The sequence below is a fragment of the Callospermophilus lateralis genome, chromosome 11, assembly GCF_048772815.1.
Source record: "Callospermophilus lateralis isolate mCalLat2 chromosome 11, mCalLat2.hap1, whole genome shotgun sequence".
Taxonomy (NCBI): Eukaryota; Metazoa; Chordata; class Mammalia; order Rodentia; family Sciuridae; genus Callospermophilus; species Callospermophilus lateralis.
The window spans coordinates 98,922,855-98,943,433 of NC_135315.1; positions in this window are offsets into that span (position 1 = coordinate 98,922,855).

Below are 20,579 nucleotides of genomic sequence, written 5' to 3' on the forward strand. Positions count from 1 at the left end.
ACAACTATAACTGTATGTGTGTGTGTGTGTTTTGGGGAGAGCTAAATATATTTTTTAAAAAATGATATTTGCCCTTTTCTATTATATAACTGAGGTCAGATATTTTCCTCCCAGATAGAGTACATCTGTTGGCGATCTACTGAATATTTACAACCACTATTACAATATAACAACCAATATTCTGGGATGAGAAAGGGGCAGTAGAAAACTTGGACAGTGTTTGCCCAGTTCCGTGGTGTAGATATTCCCACCGTGGTTAATTTCAAAGTTCCGACGTGATGTCAATGAACGTGGAGTTGGCAAAAGATGCTTACAGTCAGCTCTCAGTAGCCAAACAATCAGAAATTATAGTATCTTTCCTTCTGTGTTCTGAGGTCTCTATTCTTGCTCATATAAATCACATCAATTTTCCGAGTCCAATTTCTGCCTACGTGTAATCACAAAAACGAATGTTTATGGAGTGATCCCCCTTCCAGAAGCTCTGTGAAAATGACTTGATAGAGTTTAACATTACCACCTGTAGTACTGTAACAGCAAAGAGGATGATAACCAGAATTTCCAAACTCCTGTTGCTCTTCTCCTGGGACTGGTAAAGAGCCTGCCAATGCTGAGAGAGGCAGGTTGAAATCGGGGTCAGTGAGTGCTCTGGGTTTAGGCACACGTCATCCTTGCCTAAGCCCCAGCTCTAGAAGAATGTTCTAATAAAGAAGGTTCCCCTCTGAGCCTCTGGAATCATGTCTAAACATGCTGACCACACAAGATCATTTGGAGTATTGGATAACAGGCCCTATGTAAAATACCCAGCCGGTTCCAGATGATCAACTACTGTTAGTTACAAGCCCCAAGTTCCCTCATGAATCTTTAATGTCTTCTCCATCTACATTCCTTCTTTCTTAGGAAAGTTATCTCCACTTGCTGTTTGCTCAGGGCCCCCACCCTTCCTTTCCTTCTTGTGTTGGACGCTCCTGATGCTGTTTCTCTGTATTTGTGCAATTCTATTTTCATCCTTCAGGCCTCCCTTTCTAAGCCTGTTGGCTTTTCTTCTTTGTGTTTCTGCATTTTTCCTCCCATCAGGCTGTAACTTCCTCAGTCACGCATTTCTCCTTCTTCTTGGATTTGTGCACAATCACCAGTGGGACTTTTAGTCTCAACACTTTGCTTTTCCCTCCATTAATTTCTTACGATACCCCTCCCCATTTCTCCTCTGTGGGTTTCGGACAAAGCTCTCTTCACTGAAGTGTGTTCTGTTTGCCTCTCTATACAAGAGCAGCCTCGGCTGTCTTCTTTATTCCTAGCATCTTGTACATCCCTTGCTTTTGCCTACCCTCTCCCTCCACTCCCGGGCTTGCTCTGCCTCAACCTCAAATCCACTGCCTTTATTTTCCTATTTCAATCCCAAAGGACTTCTGTTTCCTTTTCCATCAGCCCATTATTTTTTCTTTCCCTTTCATTTTCCCCTGAAACTCCTCTGTCTGAGCACATTTTCCCTTTCATGATGCAAAAGACTCAGAAGCAATTTGTATTGATATATCTATTCACACCATAAGGGTAACATTCTTTTTTTGAGGCTGCAGAGCTCAGTTCTTGTCACTAACTTGTGGAAAAAACAAAACAAAACAAAGAAAAACACTTCTGTCTCTACCCAAAATCTCTTTAGTGAGTTCCTGTGCAGAACGACAGTGTGGGGCAGTGGGAAGAACATGGCTGTGGATGTAGTTTCAGACCAAGTGGCAGCTGTGTGATTTAAGGGCATTGGAATTCACTCTCAAGCTCTGTTCTCTAAATCAACAAAATTATGGGCAGCAAGGTAGAGTCTGAGAGAGGGGCTTAGGGATGGACACTGTTCAAATACTAGCTCATTTTATTAGCTATGCAATCTAAGTCACCTGCCTCTCCATCACAAGAGCTTCTTCTTTTAAATAGTCAGGTAATCTCAGAGCTGAAGGGAGGATTTGGTGGGATGGCAGGTGTACAATACCTAACCCATTGCCTCACTCATCACAAGCACTCAGGGCCAGGATTTATTATTGGATTTTCCTCCTTTTCTTAGAAGTGACATGGGTCTGACATGTCTGACTTTGCTCATGCCATTCTTGACCTGCTAAAGTGACTTTCCTGACTCACTCTTGGCATCTTTTGAAAAGCCTTCTCCAATCACCTCATTGCTCCAAACAGCATCAATCCTTCCCCACGTCTGTCTTCTATAACTTTGTCTGGGTTATGTTTATAGGTTTAATCAACTTACTTTGTAGATATGTTTATTTAATGGTCCACATCTTGGACATCAGTCTCTGAACTTGTAGATAGGTAGCTATATCTTTTTTTTCTCTTAAATTTCTAATCAACAGACACAATGGCCAACAGATAATAGATGCTCAATATATATTTGCTACTATGTGGAAGAACTGATAAGGACAAAGGGTAGTTGGTCATTCTAAGTTTGTAATAACTAAATTAATGAGGAGAGAGACCAATTCCCATAATCAGGCCACAAGATGAGGGCAAAAGCACAAGCCACCAGCCAGCAACCCGCAGAGCAGGTCAGTCTGGGCCTCACATCCTGACTTGCTGCGGAGGCCCAGAGCTGCTGATCTGGGACCTATTACATGTCTGTGCATGAGACACCAGACTTGTTCCCAAGTGTAAGCACAGGGTTAAATGGCTCCAGTCTGGAGTATGAAAGCAAGTACAGAAAGGCAGGCAAGTCAGCAGAGTAATCTAGTTTATTTGGCTCTCTCAAGCAGTAATTCCTGGACAATTTGGAGTCTTGACACTGTATCATCTTTCATTTTATTTCCTTATACTTCTACTTATTTTTTCATACTTATGAAAATGACACAGGGGAAAAAATAAAGTATAATGGGATTTTTTGAAAGTGAACATAAAATTGCAAGGCCTCTCCACTCGCCATTCTTTGCTGACACATCTGCGGATAAGACCGGTACCATCTGACTAAGATGTATCAGGCTTTTATCACATGTGTTGTCTTGTTTCTAAGAACACAATTTAATCTAAGAAACAGAATGGTTCAACTATTCATTCCATAAGCATTTATTGAATGCAAAGTAGGATGCAAAGTATGTACTAGGTACCATGTGACATATTGAGAATAACAAAAAGTGATGGCTTGGGAGACAGTCCTGAAAGAGAAGTCAAGGGCTTGAAATTCTGTTCTGTGGCTCTATCTTTTTATTAGCTCTGTAGCAAGTCATGTAGGCCCCTTGAGTCCCCGTTTTTACATACAAGAAATCAATATGATAAGAGTTGCCTTCTCTCTGTCCCACAGCATGGTTGTAAAGGTTGAGAGAAACAATGTATTGAAGAGCTTTGAAAACTGAAAAGTGTTACAAAATTACAAAGAATGACATGAAGGGCTTTGGTTTATTTTTCCATCATTTACCATGGGTGGCACATTGAGGAAATTGGTGTAAATCAAATGTGGGATTCAAGAATGATGCTGGTAAACGGAGGCCTGAGATGATCCCCCCAAGTTCTGACTCTGGTACAATGCAGTTCACCCCTCCTGTCTTGGCCTCAGTTTCCCTCATCTTAAAAAATGAAGTGGCTGGAGCAGACCAGCTTTGAAGTCCCCTCCAGCTTCCTTCTGTGATTTCATGACAATGTCTACCATTTGTCTGAACTTACTAGTAAGTTATCTAACTCTGCTTACCTGGGAAGGACAGATGGCAAGGTTGAATTCTTTAGGCCTGGGAACCCACCTGATGGATGGAGGGCCCAAGAAAGTAGAGGAGTAGAGGAGTCTCATGTTCAAAACCCAACATGGCTGTTGGGTTTCCAGGTCACATTAAGAATTCTGGAGCCCTAGGCACATTTAACTTTATGGGTTTCTTCCTCCATTAAACAAACAAACAAACTATATTATATTACTGCATTGGTATAAAGGGGAATATTATGCAGCAACAACTATTATTTTTTTCTTTTGACATAAAGAACATTAAAATATATTATGGTCCTCTAAAAAGCATCAGGGACCACAGACACCGTGCCTCCCGTAATTGATGAATAAGATTGCTTGCTGGCATCTCCTAAAAATGATGGTAAGTTTTGTTCCTGGGGCATGCCAGCCACTGCCAGTTACTGAAGTTTGACTCTCTGCTGGAGCTGGGTTGCTCAGACTCAGCACTATGCGTATTTGGATAATTCCTTGCTGCCCTGTTCACTATAGAGAACCCCTGAACTCTATTCACTCAGGGCTAGTGACACACCTGTCCCAGCTGCAAAAACCAAAAATGTTCCAGACATCGTCAAGTGTCTCCTGAGAGATATAAATCTTCTCCAGTTGAGAACTGCTATTCTAGAATATTCTTTCTATATGTTTTTCTATTTCTAATAGCTCATGATCTTCTAACAGCATATATCAACCTTGGTGAAAGTTAGAGTCCTTATGTGGAACTATCATGCTCTTCCTGACCTCTCCCAACTTCATTTCCTACTGTCCTTTCTGTTACCAATGTGGTTCCAACCTGAGTCCCCCTGGCTCTGCCCTGGGCCTGATGGACACTATGGCCCACTGGGAACTTTGAAATATTTCTTCGCTCTGTGGAACACACTTCCTTCAGCTAATACACTTGTTACCTCTCTTACCTCTTTGTTTTCTTTGTTTAAATATCACTTATTTGAGGAGGCCTATCCCAGCCATCTTCTATAAAACCTACAACCCCAACCCCTGGTATTTCTCTGCCCCTTTCTCTCTCTCTTCTTCTGCTTATCTGTCGCTCTTTCTCTCTCCCTCCATAGGCATTCCATAGGTTTTCAACTACAATTTTTCCCCCAGATTATAGTAAATGTATGTAATTCATACTATTTAACTACTTACTTATCTCTCTCCCCCTGTAAGAAAATAAACTCCATGAGGACAGGGATCCTTATGTGCTCTTCTTTGTTCATAGTGTATCCCAACTTCCATGTAGTAGGTGTTCAATAAATATGCACTGGATGGAGTTGAATAGAACTGAATCAGAGTTGCCCATTCTGTCTTTGAACATGCCATGAGAAACTTCTTCCTTCTTTTGACCTCCAGTTTATGTCTGTGTCTCCCTTGTTTTGTAACCATTTCGTCTTCAGGGGAGTTTGGTGTGGATTTTTTTTTCTGGTCTCTTCCTCACTCTGCCTGACCATACTTCTGTTTGTGCCCCCATCTGTTCCCCCTTTGTCCCCTGGGCTGCCTGGAGCAGCAGAAAGAAACCCTGGATGCCCAAGATTTCAAACAGCTGACTTCTCACTGCTGATAGCTATTCTGCCTGTAAAAAGGAAAGATTCAAAAGAGACTTGAAAAAGCCAGACCTTGCCACCCCCATGAGTGCAAAGAGTGACCAAGAGAACAGAGGAGCCCCTTTCAAATCTTTATGTGGGGAATTATTTACTACAAGAACTGCTGAATAGAAAGAACAGGCGTTGGGGTCATAATGTCCTCCTCTCCAAGCTGCCTGGGAGAGGCAGCCAAGGTATCTTGCAACCAGGGCTGGCAAGTGGGGACACCAGGAGCCCCTGTCTTGCCTGAGAGGCAGCCCTCGCTGACCCAGTTTCAGCACAACATTGCCTGACACAGCACTGCAATCCGCAACTTTAATAACTTGGTGAGATACAAAGCAGTTTTGATGCAAAGTGGAGCTGACAGAGCACCAGAGGAAAGGCTTCGCTTCTCACTGAGCTGCGTGGGGAATCCACTCAAGGTGACTGCAACCTTCGCGGCCCGCCGACAGGCTCAGCCTGCTCTTGCAGACAGGGAAGCCTGGCTTGTTTGCTAGGAGGGCAGACAGAGGGGCAGCAGACGGTGAGTGGGACCTGCTAGGAAGGACCCATGGATGCAGCCTGTCTCTTCTGCTTTGATGCTGTGTCCCTAAAACCCTGGCTCTCCATCACCCCTGCTGCCTCTGCCTTTATTCACGCCTCCATCACTTGGCTAATGTAACAGCTGCAAAATGTGTTTCAGGCTTGTCCCTCTTTATTCCATTGTATTCAGAGTCAATACAGTGATCCTCAAACAAACAAACAAACAAAAAAAGCAACGATATCAATGATCATGTCACTTTCTACATCAAGCCTTCCATGCCTCCATTCCTGCAGAAACACTCTGCTAATGGAGAACAACTGATACCCGTGCTCAGTCTATAAGCTATAATTTTGGCTTCTCTCACTTGATCCTAAACATTTCTTAATCACTTCTGACAACCACCACCTCAAACTTCAATTTCCTCTTTGCAATAGTTTAAACATACACCCAAACTTTCATTGCCTAACGTCCCTGGGTGCCCGCTCACGCAACTCTCGCTTGGATGCCTCCTGTGCTGCAGGACTCACTTTCTCACATGGCAGCCTTTGCTAATATTGAGCAGCTATAAAGCTCTGCATGTCTTTGCTTATGAAACACAACTCTGCTGCATAACTATTATTTGTTGCTCCTGCACCTGCCCTGCAGAAAATGTTCTGTCTCAAGACACTTCTCAGAAGTGATTTCAGGGAAACACGATTTAAAAACATCTTATCTGAGCCAGAAGTTCCAGGGTCCTCTAACCATTTTTTTTTCATATGGTATGATTTCTCCCATCCTCACCCCCTCTCTTCTTCCTTCCTGCACCTGCCTAATACATCCAGACTCCTCTCAGAATCAACATGGGGATTTGTACAATGCACTCTTGAAGATAATCATAATAATTAGAAACAATAATAATAACATTTAGCAACTGTTCTTGGCATATGGAAATGGGTGTTTTGACCTGGGTTGTATGATTTGAATTATTTATTCTAGTATTTATTCATTAGCAAAGAGGATATACAAAGTAAACCACAGCCCCTGCCTGCCTATGTTTCAGGGTCTGGAGGGGGTGCGTAATCCTGGAAGCAGCTTTTACAGCACAGTGTGATAGAAGCATGTGGACTTCAGGGAGCAATGAAGAGGTGTCCCTAAAACAGTATGGGGAGATGGAAAAACCCAAAGGGATGGAGAAAGTCCTGCAGAGAAGCTGCTGTCTACATGGAGATTTAGCACATAATAAGAGATAACCAGAAGAAGGGAGTGGGCAGGACTTTGCAGGTGGCATACAGAGCAAGAACGAAGGTACAGAAACAAGGCAGCATATACTATTACTCAGAGGCTTCAGAGGTTTTAACGAATTCTTATTAGGGCAATGTGTATTAAGAGGTCAATTCTGTGTCCAAACTAAAGTTCAAGTGGAGTTCTAGAAGGGAGAGATTACTGGAGCTTGAAGTTGTCAGGACAACCCTGATGGAGGGGGAGGGTCCCAAAGTGGGGCCTGAAGGAAGAACACATTATAGGTAGCAGAGAGGAAGAGAGATAGATATCTATATGCAAATATGTCCACACACAAACATCTGCTTCATATGCATTTAAACCTTAGATTGACTTTCACTTGCCTTCCACTTTGGTTTCCATAGTAACCCTAGCCACTTATTTTTCTTTTAACCTCCTTTTCATTGTTTCAGGATAAGGTGGGCTCCATGAGGGTTAACCAGTCAGGGAAAGACAAGAGGTTTTAAAGCAATTATTTGGATTTGAAAAAAAAAAAAAAAAACGATAGAAAATCTCCAACTTTGCAATTTAATGCAAACTGTCTCTGGTATATTTGCCCTGAAGGATGCTGTAGGCAGAAACAGGAGCCAGAATTCTTCTTGTCCCCTCCTCCCTGACTTCTATTATTACCGTGCACTTACTGCTAATACAGCATCTAAACTTGCAATCTCGGTAACTATGGCAATAAAATGGGTGAGATTCCCTTCCATTATGACTTGAATTGTTAGGACTTTGCAAACAGCACGTGCGTTTGCACAGGGGAGGAGGAAGACACACTCTGGGGAAAAATAGTGATTTCAGCTCCCTGTGGGGAGTTAGAAATCGTTGTCAATCATTCCACATCCACATGGAGAATTATCACTGTCCCCATGTCAGAGGATGCAGACACAGTACCTGGTGGGTGCAGTGTACATCCAGAGCTAGCAGAACTCCTTTGCACAGCCAGTAAGGCCAGGAGGCCAGGGCTGCACTGAGCTTAAAAGAGTTGGTAGGTGGTAGGCAAGAGAGGAGGATCCAATCCAGGGGCCAACAAACTTTCTTTATAAAGGGAAAATCTAAGGCTTGAATGTATTGGGTCTCTGTTGCCACTACTTACACTTTTGCATACAAGCAGTCACAGACATAATGCAAGTAATTGGGTAGACTATGCTCCAGTAAAATTTTATTTATGGATACTAATATCTGAATTTAGAATATGCTTCACATGCCATATTTTTTCCTTTATTCTTCCCAACCATTTAAAAATGTAAAACATATTCTTAGTTCAAGGATTCTACAAAAACAGGTGGTAAGCTGGATTGAGCCATAGACTATAGTTTGGAATTTCTCATTCCTCTTTGCCAACAACTGTGCATACCACGCAGGCAGGTTTTGTTATGAATTCATAACCTTTTAATTTATCATTATTATAACATTTGTTATTTTAGTAGCATTAGATATTGCTGCCACTATTGGCTATGATTTTTATTATTGAGTCTATCAAGAATTGTCCTAAGTTCTGCATATTTCATATTATTTAGTCATTACCAAAACTCACTTCACAGATGAGAAAAAAGATTGAGATGCTTAGGCTGACATTTACAGAAGTATTATTGACCTGCCAGCCTTTAACCCAGCAGAGTCTCTGCATCCACCACGTTTTGGGCCTTACTCTCAGAGGGCCGGACCATCAAACCTAAAAATTCCACCTATGAGTACAGCCCAGGATTTTCAAAAACCTTCCTTTTGCAATGAGTGCAATGAGCTGAGGTTCATGGGAATTCAGTGGGAGTGAGACCCCTGCTGGTCCAAGTCCCTGATTTGCCTTTTGCCTTGGCCTAAGTGACAGCATAGTCATGTTCACCATCTCCTGACTCTGGCTGTCTGTCTGGAAGAGCCCTTAACATTCTCACCTGCCTCCTGTAGCTTTGCAGCCTCAGTTTCCTTGCTGCGCTGCCTTGATGCTGACAGCCGAGCCCCTGGGTGCACAGACTTCCATCACTGGCCTGCTATTCTCAGTCCTCCTGCCCCACCTCCATCCTCTCCAGGCACTTTGAGGAGAGGCTCTGTGGACTTGGGATGCTTAGTCAGGAGAGAAGAATGCCCCAAAGCTGGGGAAGAAGATCACTGTCTTCCAATCTCTAAGGAGGCAGGAGATGTTAATGATTCAGGACAGTCACAGAGAGAAAAACTAGGAATCCTGAACAGAATTTATAAAGTGGCTGATTTGTGTCTTACAGATATTATTCTAGGTCACTAAATATACCTACTGCTACAGGCAGCTGTGATGCCGTGGAGATAAGGTTAGATGGGGTCCGAACTTCAGTCTTTTCCCAGGACTTTAGTCTGTCCCATTTTAATAGTTGGGCCCAACTGTTCCATTTCTGCCTTCTGATCAGAATTTCCAAGCCACTGGAAAGGAGGTGGTGCGGTGGTGCAATCCAGTGGCGAGAAAACCTGACCTACAACCAGACATTTGGGGTCTGCATTTTCTGCAGGTCACTTAATGTTGTGAAGGTGCCACCCTGTTTTTTTTTGGTTTTTTTTTTTTTTTTTTTTGCGTCAACAGAGGGCGGAATTTTGCCTTAAATATGTTCGTGTTTCTTCTGGCTCATTTTATTCTCTTTGTCTCTTTATTGAGGTGTGTTTGGCATTAAAAGGCTGCTCATGTTTCATATAAATGCCTTGGTGAGTTTGGGGATAGATAAACACCGGCAAAAACATCACCACCATCAAGGTCAGAAACTTTTCCATCACCTCTCAAAAGTCTCCTCCTCCTACCTACTTTATAGATATTACTATTATTTGTGGCAAAGCATTTAACACTGATCTACTTACTTGACATATTTCGAGGTGAGGAAATCCTTTCATTTCAACCCCATCACCACTGTGGAACCCGGAGGGCATAATGCTAGGGAACTAAACCTCCGACTCCTGTTTGGGTCAGTCCTTCATTGCACTAAACCTGGAGGTATGACAGTACCCAAATCTCTCCTGAGTTCCTTAACACTGACTCCCACCTGGGATACCCTTTTTTGGTACAATTGCCTGATCATCCTTACCTGTACTTTTAAAAACCCAACTTCTTCTAAGTTATCCCTGTCCTACCAGGGCACCTCCAGCTTCTGTTATAGAAGCATGGTCCTACCTGTAGGGCATACAAAGCCATTTAGCAGATGGTACTGGGTTAGAAAGATAATGCATGTACTCTAAGATGATTTGTTTGGAAGGATCATTACTTATTCAGAGTTCCATAAGAAGGTTATCAGTGAATCAGTGTGAGCCCAGAAGAACAAATTGAAATAAAATTTCCCAGAAAGGGAATGCAAAAGTCTCGAGGGAGGTTTGGTCTTCCCCATCTCACATGAAAACAGGATTGAAAGATCTCTATGAATTCATAGGCAACACAGAGAGCAGGGAAACCAGAATCCAAGAAAATGCAGATTTTCTGACTTCAAGGGATGCTCTTTCCGGTACATCACACACAGTGAATTGCTGTCTTCCGTATCCTTCCTCTTTCCTCTCTCTTCTGGTTAGAACTCTATCTCATAATTCCTTACCTCCGACTTTTGTGTCCTGAAGCCTTATCAGGCTGTGACAGGCAGTCTTGGGCGGGCAGCCCACTTGGTACCCTGTGAATAGTACATTTTCTCACACACACACACCATGTTGTATACCGAAACCCTATTCCCTTTAGCAGGAGGGAACTGTTAATTATAGACACTCATGGGCTCTGTGTTCCAAAAAGACCCAGTGCGTGTCTTTGTGTCTGGCCCAGCCCAGCAGAGAAAGGCTAAATTGTGTATGAAAGCCTTACAAGCAGAACTTTAATTGAGGCATAAAAGCGTGTGCCTTGATCTTCCGGGGCCCTGTGGTTCTCTCATCACCTGCATCCTGTTCCTGATGACACAGTTTGGAGCAAAGCCCACAGTGAGACCTGTGCCAAAGGCTCCAAGCAGGATGCTGTACTGTCGTCCTCCCTTCCTCTTCACCAGGATTGAAAGCTCTGCCTGTGTATATTTATCTCTGCGATACATGTGAAGCAGCCTAGCCCTGATCTCTGCATTCATCTCCCTGTCCTATAATTCAGGCCTGTGTCCTCAGCCTTCAAATACTTCGGTGAGAGTTTCACTTTTCCCTTAGCACTGCCCTCCCCTGCTTGCATAATTCTCTTGAACCTGTCCTGAACCCCATTTTGCTGGATTCACTGACTGAGCTGGACTTTGGTGTTTTGCAGTATGCCTCCTGCACGCATTCAATCGTTCATTCACTTAATATATCCTTCCTTCATTTATCCATGCATTTCTCCAATCATTCACTCATTCACTCGTCCCATTTTCAGTCTTTAGTTGATGAGGCCAAAGGGAATGAAATGTGTAAGAAGGTATTAGACTGATGGTGAAAATATAATAATGTCTACACAAATATCTATGGTACTATATGTAAGTTTGATCTTCTAAGTTTAGGACAAGCTACTGGAGGGCCTGGAGAGAGGTTTACTTTAAGTTGTCCCTCTCCTACATTGTGTTTCTAAGATAGTTTTAAAGTGTTATAACCTTTTTACTTCCTTTTCTTCCCCATAGCAACCATTCTCTGTTCAGTAGACATTCTGTTAGGAAATACAATACATAAAAGGGACAAGGGGTCTGTGTTGGATGGAGTTGAGGCTGTGCTCAGGAATCTTGCTCATTCAGTCTCCACAAACCTGCCCTCTCATCCTATGTAGCTTTGCAGGGATTGTGAAGAACCCCCTTCAGTATAGGAACTAAAGAACTGAAGACATCAGAAGGCTGCCCACTATGCCCAAGGCAACTGTGTTTCATCAGAAGTGTGAAGCATGAACCAGTTGTACCAAAATACTCAGCAGTAAGGATGGGCATATTTATCAGCTGCACATAGGAGTCAGTTTTGGTGGAGGAAGTGGGGTACCATCAGGGCTATGGGATGAAGCAGGCATATGGAAAGTATCCAGGTGCACACGGTCAGACCTCTTACCTTATTGAATTTTTGACAATCCAATGACATCAGGAAACTTGCTTCACTCATTAGCATTCCCATTTTATGGACCAGCTAACTGAAGCACAGGAAGGGGATCTCAGCACCCAGCTTAGACGTGAACAAGCCAAAACTTGAATTTGGGCCTTTGTATTGGCCTTCCTATAAGTGCCTCTCTCGTCCTGCAGTTTAAAGGATGTTACATCACCTGTCCCTCTTCTCCAGACATGAATGGGGGCATGACCCCAAGCATATGCTTCCTGCCCATTAAAAAAGACTAGTTCCCCTTCACTTCTTGCTTATCGTTACCCATGTCAGACAAATTAGTGTGTGTCTCTGGAAGATAAAGACCCCCTCAGATCTTCTGACAGAGCTGCCTCACCTTGGGAAAAAAGATTACAACATCCCTCCTAGAACCAGAACACAGGATCTGGAGGCCATGCCCTTCCCTCTCCCCCAGGCTTCAAGGATGAAGCTGTGCAGAAGCTTCCAGAACAGGGGCAATTTCCCCCTTAGCCATCTACAACTGGGGGTAAGGCAAGCAGGGACTTATCTGTGGGACTTTCCCCATCTCTTCTTTGTCATCTGTGTTTCAAAGGAGAAAAGAGTCTATGCAGAAGGAGGGGACACTTATGGTTTCCTATAGTCATTGAGAAGGTCAATAAACCCTTCCAATGAGCATAAACCTGCCTTATGAGGTGTGAGGCTTCCCACCAGGGTTTGAAAGTATATGAGATCCCCAAAGAAAAGATCCACAATGGTGGAATTGCTCCTTGTCTTTGGAACAGCATTTTAAATTAAAGGGAAAAAATAAAAAGCTTTCTTGTGCATTACCTTATTCATTCCTCAAACTAATCCTCTCAGACAAGAGATAATCATTTCCACTTTACAGCGAGAGAAACTGAGGCCTAAGTGAATGTGATTTGTCTGAAATCATACAACTAAAAAGCTGCACAGCCAAATTTTTAGTCCAGAACATCTGGCTCAAAGGCAGAAACATTGCCATTCTCATCATCACTCAATCTTATGAGTATTTATAGTGTTGGGATATAAATTTGCCAGGGATGGAGTTTTGAGATCAAGTTCCTTACAGATTATTTTAGTAAAGCTTTAATAGGACATTCCATGTAGCAGTTTAGAAGGAATAGGGAAGTTAAGAATCTCATCTGCAACAGTTTGTCTCAGTCTAAGACGGGGAAACAGAAAATGGCCCAGAGAGAATTTTAAGGAAGACTTTAAGGCAGTCCACCTTCTGGGGCATTAGTTTCTCATAAGACAATCTCCTGAAAGAGATAAGAAATTCTGTAAATCATGGGGTGAATTGCAAATGAGAAGAGGGAAAGGATTTAAAATAGCAATGGTGCACAGCAAGCTCTAGTGCCAGGTCCTTGCCAATATTTTTCAGAAGAATACTCTCTTAGTGTGTGCTATTTGAGTTCTGTAGGAATTCATGGCCCCAACTTTTTTCCTGTCCAGTCCCAATTGTGCAAATCAGCACCAGATTAGTCTCGAAGTGTGGTCCAGGCACATGACTTACCAGCCCTGCTCAGACACTCAGCATAGCTCTGTATTGCCTGCTGGATAAAGTTGGAGCATCTTAGCCAAGTATTCGAGGCACTTAACAGCTTGAAATCCTAGTTAGCCTTTCCAATGTTATCTCCTAGAACCTCCATTCTTCTTCATGTGAAACTGCTCTGCTTATTTCCCTGCCCTGCCCTGAGTTCACGGATATGCTCAACCAATCATGCATTTCCACACATCTCTATATCCCAGACTGTTCTTGCTTTTGCCAGCCCTTTCACACACCTGGGGAAAGTGAAGGCTGATATACAGACCCAGCCTCAACCTATTTGATGGATCACAAAATAAGAGGATGTGGAAGAGTAAAGGCATTCAACATTTAATTTACATGTTGTTCCCTTATGACTTACCTATGGGGCTCCTGCATTTTCTTAAGAGAAAGACCATCACTTGGGACCTGAGATATTGTCCAATGTCATGGGTTCTAAATGTCCTGCCCATTTTGACATTACCCCAGGGCTGAGCCTTGCTTGCAGTCTCAGAGTCTGCCTCCTCTTTTCAGCGATTCCTTTTCTGGAACATGAGACTGCTGATTGGTTTGGTTAGAACTGCTTACAGGTTGCCCCATAATGACTGCTTTTTGAATACCCTAGTGCTATTTCTAATAACTAAGCAGAGTCTTCTTTCTGCATCATCTCTAAGTTTGATTGACTGTGTTCCTGCTACTCTTTGGCTGCTGACTTGCTTTCTGGATGCAGTGTTCCAGACTTCTGAAATGGACACTGGTTTGTTGTCATCATCAGCCCCAATTCCATCTCTTTTAAGAAGCCTTCTCTGATCCAGTTCAATTGATTCTTCTTCCAAGGTGCTTTCCTGGCAGAATCACCATTCTAAGGTGAGGAACTCTGAAATTGTGAGCTGGTAAATAATGGTGTAGGAAATAGGAGTCCTGTATGAATAGTGTTTGTGAATCCCCTTGGTCTAAACAGTCACTTTAGGACTGATCTCAAGCTCTTACCCTAATCCCAGGAGATGTGTACAATGGGTTTTGTTCCCCAGCAGAGGGTTCCAGTATAGCCTGGTTCCATGTATGCTAATTCCTCCCTTTTTCTGTCTCTATTCCTCTGCCAAAGCTATACTGGACTCTGACTCTTGGCATAATATGCTCTCATACACCTCTGGGAACTTTCAAATGCCCAGGAAGTCTTCCCAGCTCCTACTAGTCTGGGTTAGGTAATACTATTGTTTGACATTCTCTTGGATAGCTGAAATAGATACATTTTATATTTTTATACATATTATAATTAACATATTTATATAACATTATATCTTAATATAATATATTATACTATAATTAATATTAATATATTCATATGATATAGTATATCATGTTATAATATACTAATATGATATATATTATATGTATTTTTTCAGTGTCATTTTCATACTAGGCTGTGGGGTCTAAGAGGCAGATACCAGGCTTGTTTCGTTCTCCTAACACATTCCTGTCTTCTAGCTCCATGACTGGCATGTAGTAAATTCTTCAAGCTTGTCTGTTGACTATACTGTCATCCTTGATGGGTGATAGCTTGTGCTTCCTCTGAAGAACTGGCATGCTTTTTCTTTGTAACTTCTGATCATCAAACAACCAATTTTCTTTCCCTTTTCACTTTAGCAGATAGGATGCTCAAAGCTGTTTAAACTTAATAACTTTCATGGCTTATCTCAGTTCCAGTATTTTTTTTTTACTTTGGTCTGGATCTTTTATGTTGCTTATATTTGTAATTTTCAATTTTACTGTGGGTATTTTGGAAAGTTGCCTCAAATTTGCTGGATCACAAAGTAGGATATAAACAAACATAACTTCTTCCCATCCTCTGTTTATTTCGTCATTGAGCAAATGCCCTCACTTTGCTCTCTAGTAGAGCCTTACACCAGGCCACTGAGTAGAAAGAAATAAGGTGAAAGGATCAGGACCCAAGCTTTGGAATTGTAGAGACCCCAGTTAGAGTCACAGTTTATCACTAGTTTGCAGTTTGCAGTATGGCACCAGGCAAGTTAACTGGTCTTTCTGAATTAAAGTTATTATTATTATTTTTTAATCTGTTGCCTGGAGGTGATAATGTGTTCCTCCCTGGGTAGTTATAAGGACTAAATTTTAAAATGTGTGTAAAGTTCTTAACACAGTCCCTAGCACTTGCAAATGCAATAAATGGTATGAATCATTATAAATAATTGTACTGAAGAAGACTTGCATCATGGTAGAGTCATAAAGTCAGAGATTTCACATAAGTCAACTTATATGCAGCAAGTTCTTCTATTTTTTTTTCCCATTCTCCCAGTGATGCTTCATTTCCCCACCCATCTCTAAGCATCACAAAAGAAAAACAAACAAACAAACAAACAAACAAACAAAGATAATGTCTGATTTGCTAAGAGTTCATAAATAATTCCCCCAGGGATCATGCTTGCTTAGAATCCCCCTAATTCCATTTGGTGAAAGAGAAACTTTAATTCAGCAAACTGAAGAAAATGCAATTTGGTACGTCTCATTAATTTACTGCCACCTTAACTTGCTCAACTTGTGCAGGGAGGGACAGGTAGAGCTCGAATGCAGGCCACGGTATGCTAAAGATTACAGAAGAGCCCAGGAAAGCCTAGTCATTGGCCAGCTTCAGCTGCAAGCTCTTCACCTCTGTTTCTCTGGACAGTCAGTGCCTGGTGTGTGACCTCCACTCATTCATCATAGGTTGTGTCTGCCCATTGGGAAGTTCTAGGGAATCATACAAAATGAACCCATTTTGTAGCTTGTCCTAAGAAGAGTTTCAAGTGAATTTGACCCAGTTTCTTATAACCTTCTTCTACCTTGAAATGGCTTCCACCCTTCTCTGAGGCCCTAATCAATATTACATTTTAATTGACTGAACTAACAATTCAAAACTTCCCTCTGTCTATTTTTCCATTTGTTCTTTCTCTTCATGATAGTTTATTAAACATCTACTATGTTGCCAGACACATTGTTTGGAGATGGACATTCATATATCCATGATTGAGGAGGTCATGGGCCTGAATGCTCTCTATAAAGTGAAATAAAAGAGCAAACAGAAGGAAAATATAGCAGTATTTTCTATTTACGGAACACCCACTCTAGGTTAGACATTACAAGTTCTTTATGTTACCTATTCCTTGAAAAAGTTTGATAAGGAGATGTAATCAGTCTCTTCTTGACACAGAAACTGAAGTTATAGAAATCCTGTAATGTGCCCAATGTTTATCAGTTGTAATGCAACGGAATTGGAGACCAGGTCTCTGTCTTTGATGTGCATGCTTTTTCATTCTGTTTTCTTGAAGGGTGTGTATATATATATGTGTACGATGCATGTGCACACATATATATTGTACTGCTATGACAATCGCTTGACTGAGGGGGTCTTTGTGATCTGTCAGAGCACACAAATATAATGAATTCAATACAGGGGATGAAGACTGTACATAGCTGATGTGAATGGAATCCTATCCTTCACTGGTATAGGGAGAGCCAGCCTCAGGAATGGCCTGTTTCAGACAATGAGTCTGTGCAGAAGTCAAGGCCAGCATGGGTGGGCACCAGATTCTGAGGACCTGCCAGATGCATTGTTCAACTTCGCTAAAAGGGTAATGGTCAAATTTCACTTTCCTTATTTAAAAATGTTTGAAGGGGGAACAGAAGAGCTGATTCTTGGAAAAATTGACTTTGAGGGATGAGAGAAGGAAGAATACTTCTCTTTTTTGGCATTTTAAATGCTCACATTTTCATATATTCATAAATCATATATACACAAATGTACATACATACACATATAAGTTATATTATCTCCCGTTACATCCCAAACACTTGCTATAGTGTACTGACCTATCATTCAAAGGATTTACCTCTGTAGTAGACAGTGGACTTTCAAAAAATAAATACATATATAAAACTAAATGTTGAACTAAACAAGAATCTTCTGAGGTGGGCTTCGGAATCTTGGGAAACTGTATATTAATCATGGTATTTGAATCCCGTCCTTCACTGGGATAGGGAGAGCCAGCCTGAGGAATGGGCATAGATTCTGCCTCTCAGACCATCTTGCTGCTCAATACAGTGTGACAGGGCCTGTGATCTGGGAGGTCAAAGCCAGTGTCAGGGACCAGCAGCAACAATCAGTCTGCATCCCAGGGTGGAAGCTGTTTTCACTGTATCTTGTGACCTTTTCTGTGGGTCAACAGTTGAAGCCTTCCAGGTGTTTGCAGCCAAAAGCTCAGGTGTGGATCATGTTGCCAAAGAAGGCAAGCTACCACCCTGGAAGGCAAAGGAAACTCTTAGACGCCATGCCTCTCTTCGGGGTGCAGTGCCGGAGCTGTTGCCATAGGGGGTGGCTTCCTCCTAGCAGCCAGGCTGTTGGCTTTGGGCCTTTTTTCTGTGACATCTGCTCTAGCAGCCAGGAGCTGGGTCACAGTCTTCCTTTTTGTCTTGCTTCTGTGTGGGTTGGTCCTTAGGCCACAAGGAAGAGGAAGCAGGGAGGACGTGTGGAGGCAGTTTCCGTGATGGCTTCAGGGCTTGGGAAAATGGAATTCTGTTTGAGCAGTTTGCTGGCAGTTTTGCAACTCATCCCCCTGAATTAGGGGCCGAATGAAGTCATTAGGCCCTAATCAAAAGCAGCTAATCAGGAATCAGTGGGAGCTCTACCAATTATTCGCGGCTGGAACCCAACGAGCTGAAGTACCCAAGGCTGGATGAATAAAAGTAATGAAATTAAGTATCAGCGCCGTGCAATACCGCACAGCCTCAAGGAGGCGGATGGGCTGTGCAGCCCTTCCTGCCCTATAAGAAGTAGAGCCCCGGTGCCAAAGCATGGGTGAGTTGCAAGTGGCTTTGGAGCTTGCCCCAGGTGTTCTGGAGATGTGTGTAAGCCAGGGTAAGAAGCGGGATGATGTGATAAAAGAAGATGGAGGTTGATTTTTTCAGATATGCAAACATGGCAATAATACCTCTGCCATGGTGTTAAAAAAATCGATACCCAGATTCTTTGTTTAGGTCATTCTCTCCACCTGAACCGCAAGGACAGAGTTTGTTTCAGAAGAGTCTCTGAGCCCGTACTCAGCACTGCACCTGGCATAAGGTAGCTGCTTAGTAAATATTGATAGAATCATTAATTAATTCTGGGGAGAGCAAGGACTTAAACAGAGGGTTGTCTTTTTTTTTTTAACTTTAAATTTTGCACGGTCTTTCTTACAGTACTTAGGCAGAAAGATTTAGTGCCTTTTAAAAAATCTAAAGTGCTCTTACCTGCTAGTGTTTTCTGGTTCAGAAATATTCTCATACTTGAACTCTAGCTTTAGGGATCTGAGATGGTAGACATGAAGTCCAAACCTCTAATTTTTGCAGGTGAACAGACCAGTGCCAGAGACTGACAAAAATTTGTTCCAAGCCCCCTGCAAATTTGTAGCACAGGTGAGACTAGCACTGAGGTCCCGACTCTTGGACCGGGGTTTCACTAAGCCCATGGCCCTTTTGCTTTCTTTATTAGCAGTCATCCTTCTTAAGTGTTATTTCTTTGTCCACCGAGATTTCCAGAGCTATTAGTTTGTCCAGATTAGGACCACTTAAAGGACTGAGAGTGCTTCCAGAGGCCATGCTTGTGGCCAGGGCAGTGACTCCAGGCCAGGAGGGAGGCAGGGGCCATCTAGGGAGGGCGATTATCTGCACTAGGAAGTCTGTGTTTTAAAACAAGAGCTCTGTTCCTAGAGAGATTTCTGTAGTGATGCTCTTCTGAGTCAAGTCTGGGCTTTGAGTTGAGGGGAGAAATATATAGTTAGAGGTACATGTATGTTTGTATGCCTGATTATGCATGCATGTGTTTTTCATTCATTATATTCCACCTGTGTTGTATGCTATATGTTGTATTCTTTGTGTTTTAAAAACTGATGCACGATTTTATTACCATTCGGGGAAAAAAAATCATTGCTGGTACTTTTATGTAGCATGTGTATGGATCTGTGAAAAAGTTCATTCAAACTTAGGCATTTTTTGTGTGTCCCTGAGTTATCTGCAGCCTCCTGGGACATGCTGTCAGTGTTGGGAAAGTTGAAGAAATGTGTTAGTCTACATTTCTCTGTTTATTTTCCTTTTCTCTCTGCCATCATTTTCATTGATTTCTGTTTTGCATGTCAGTGGATCCAAGAGTCGTGTGGATGGGTATGTGCTGTCAGTATGAGGAAGAGGGTTTAAATGATGATTTGAAAATGTGCATCTAGAAATTGAGGGCATCTGTGTTCTTATGAGTGTGTGTATGTGTGCACATGCATTTCAGAGTGGTTGGATATCTTTGTGTATTATTTTTGAGAGGGGAATTCAATGTGTATGTATTTATATGTTTGTATGTGTATCTGCAGGTGGTATGTTTTGTTGTAGAGTTTACAGGGCATGTTTGAAAGTTAAGGGAACATTATCATTCATAATATGGAATAAGAAAATGTGAGTGTGTATATCAAAATGAGTCTGTGAATGGTCTTTATGTGTATTTAATTTTGGGTGTATTATTGGTGTCAGAAATTTATAAGAAGAAAAGAAGAACAGGAGAAGCCATTCAATTATTTAGGTCTTTCTTAGACTGTAGGCTTATAAGAGAGACATTAATAGAATTAACAGGTAAGAACAGGTCAGCTCAAAGTGAAATTTTTTTTTTTTTTTTACCAGATCAATGAACTGAGAAAAGAGGCCATACATATCTTGTGTCAAAAACTCACACAGTTTAAAAAAAAAAAAAAAAGCACAGTCAGTAAGGAAAGCAATGTGAACTACATTGTGCTAGAAAGCATCTTTCATGTACAACATCTGCTTTGCTGTGTCCTCTTTATGCCTCCTGCCTTGTTCCCCATGAGTAACTCTGGCTCGTGATGACCAAGATAGCTGAGCCCTTTCATCCTCTTTCCTCTACAGTTTAGAAAAATAGCTCAGTGTGACCTCCATCAGGAAAGAGACAGACAGAGGCAGGAAGAGCCAGCAGTTGCA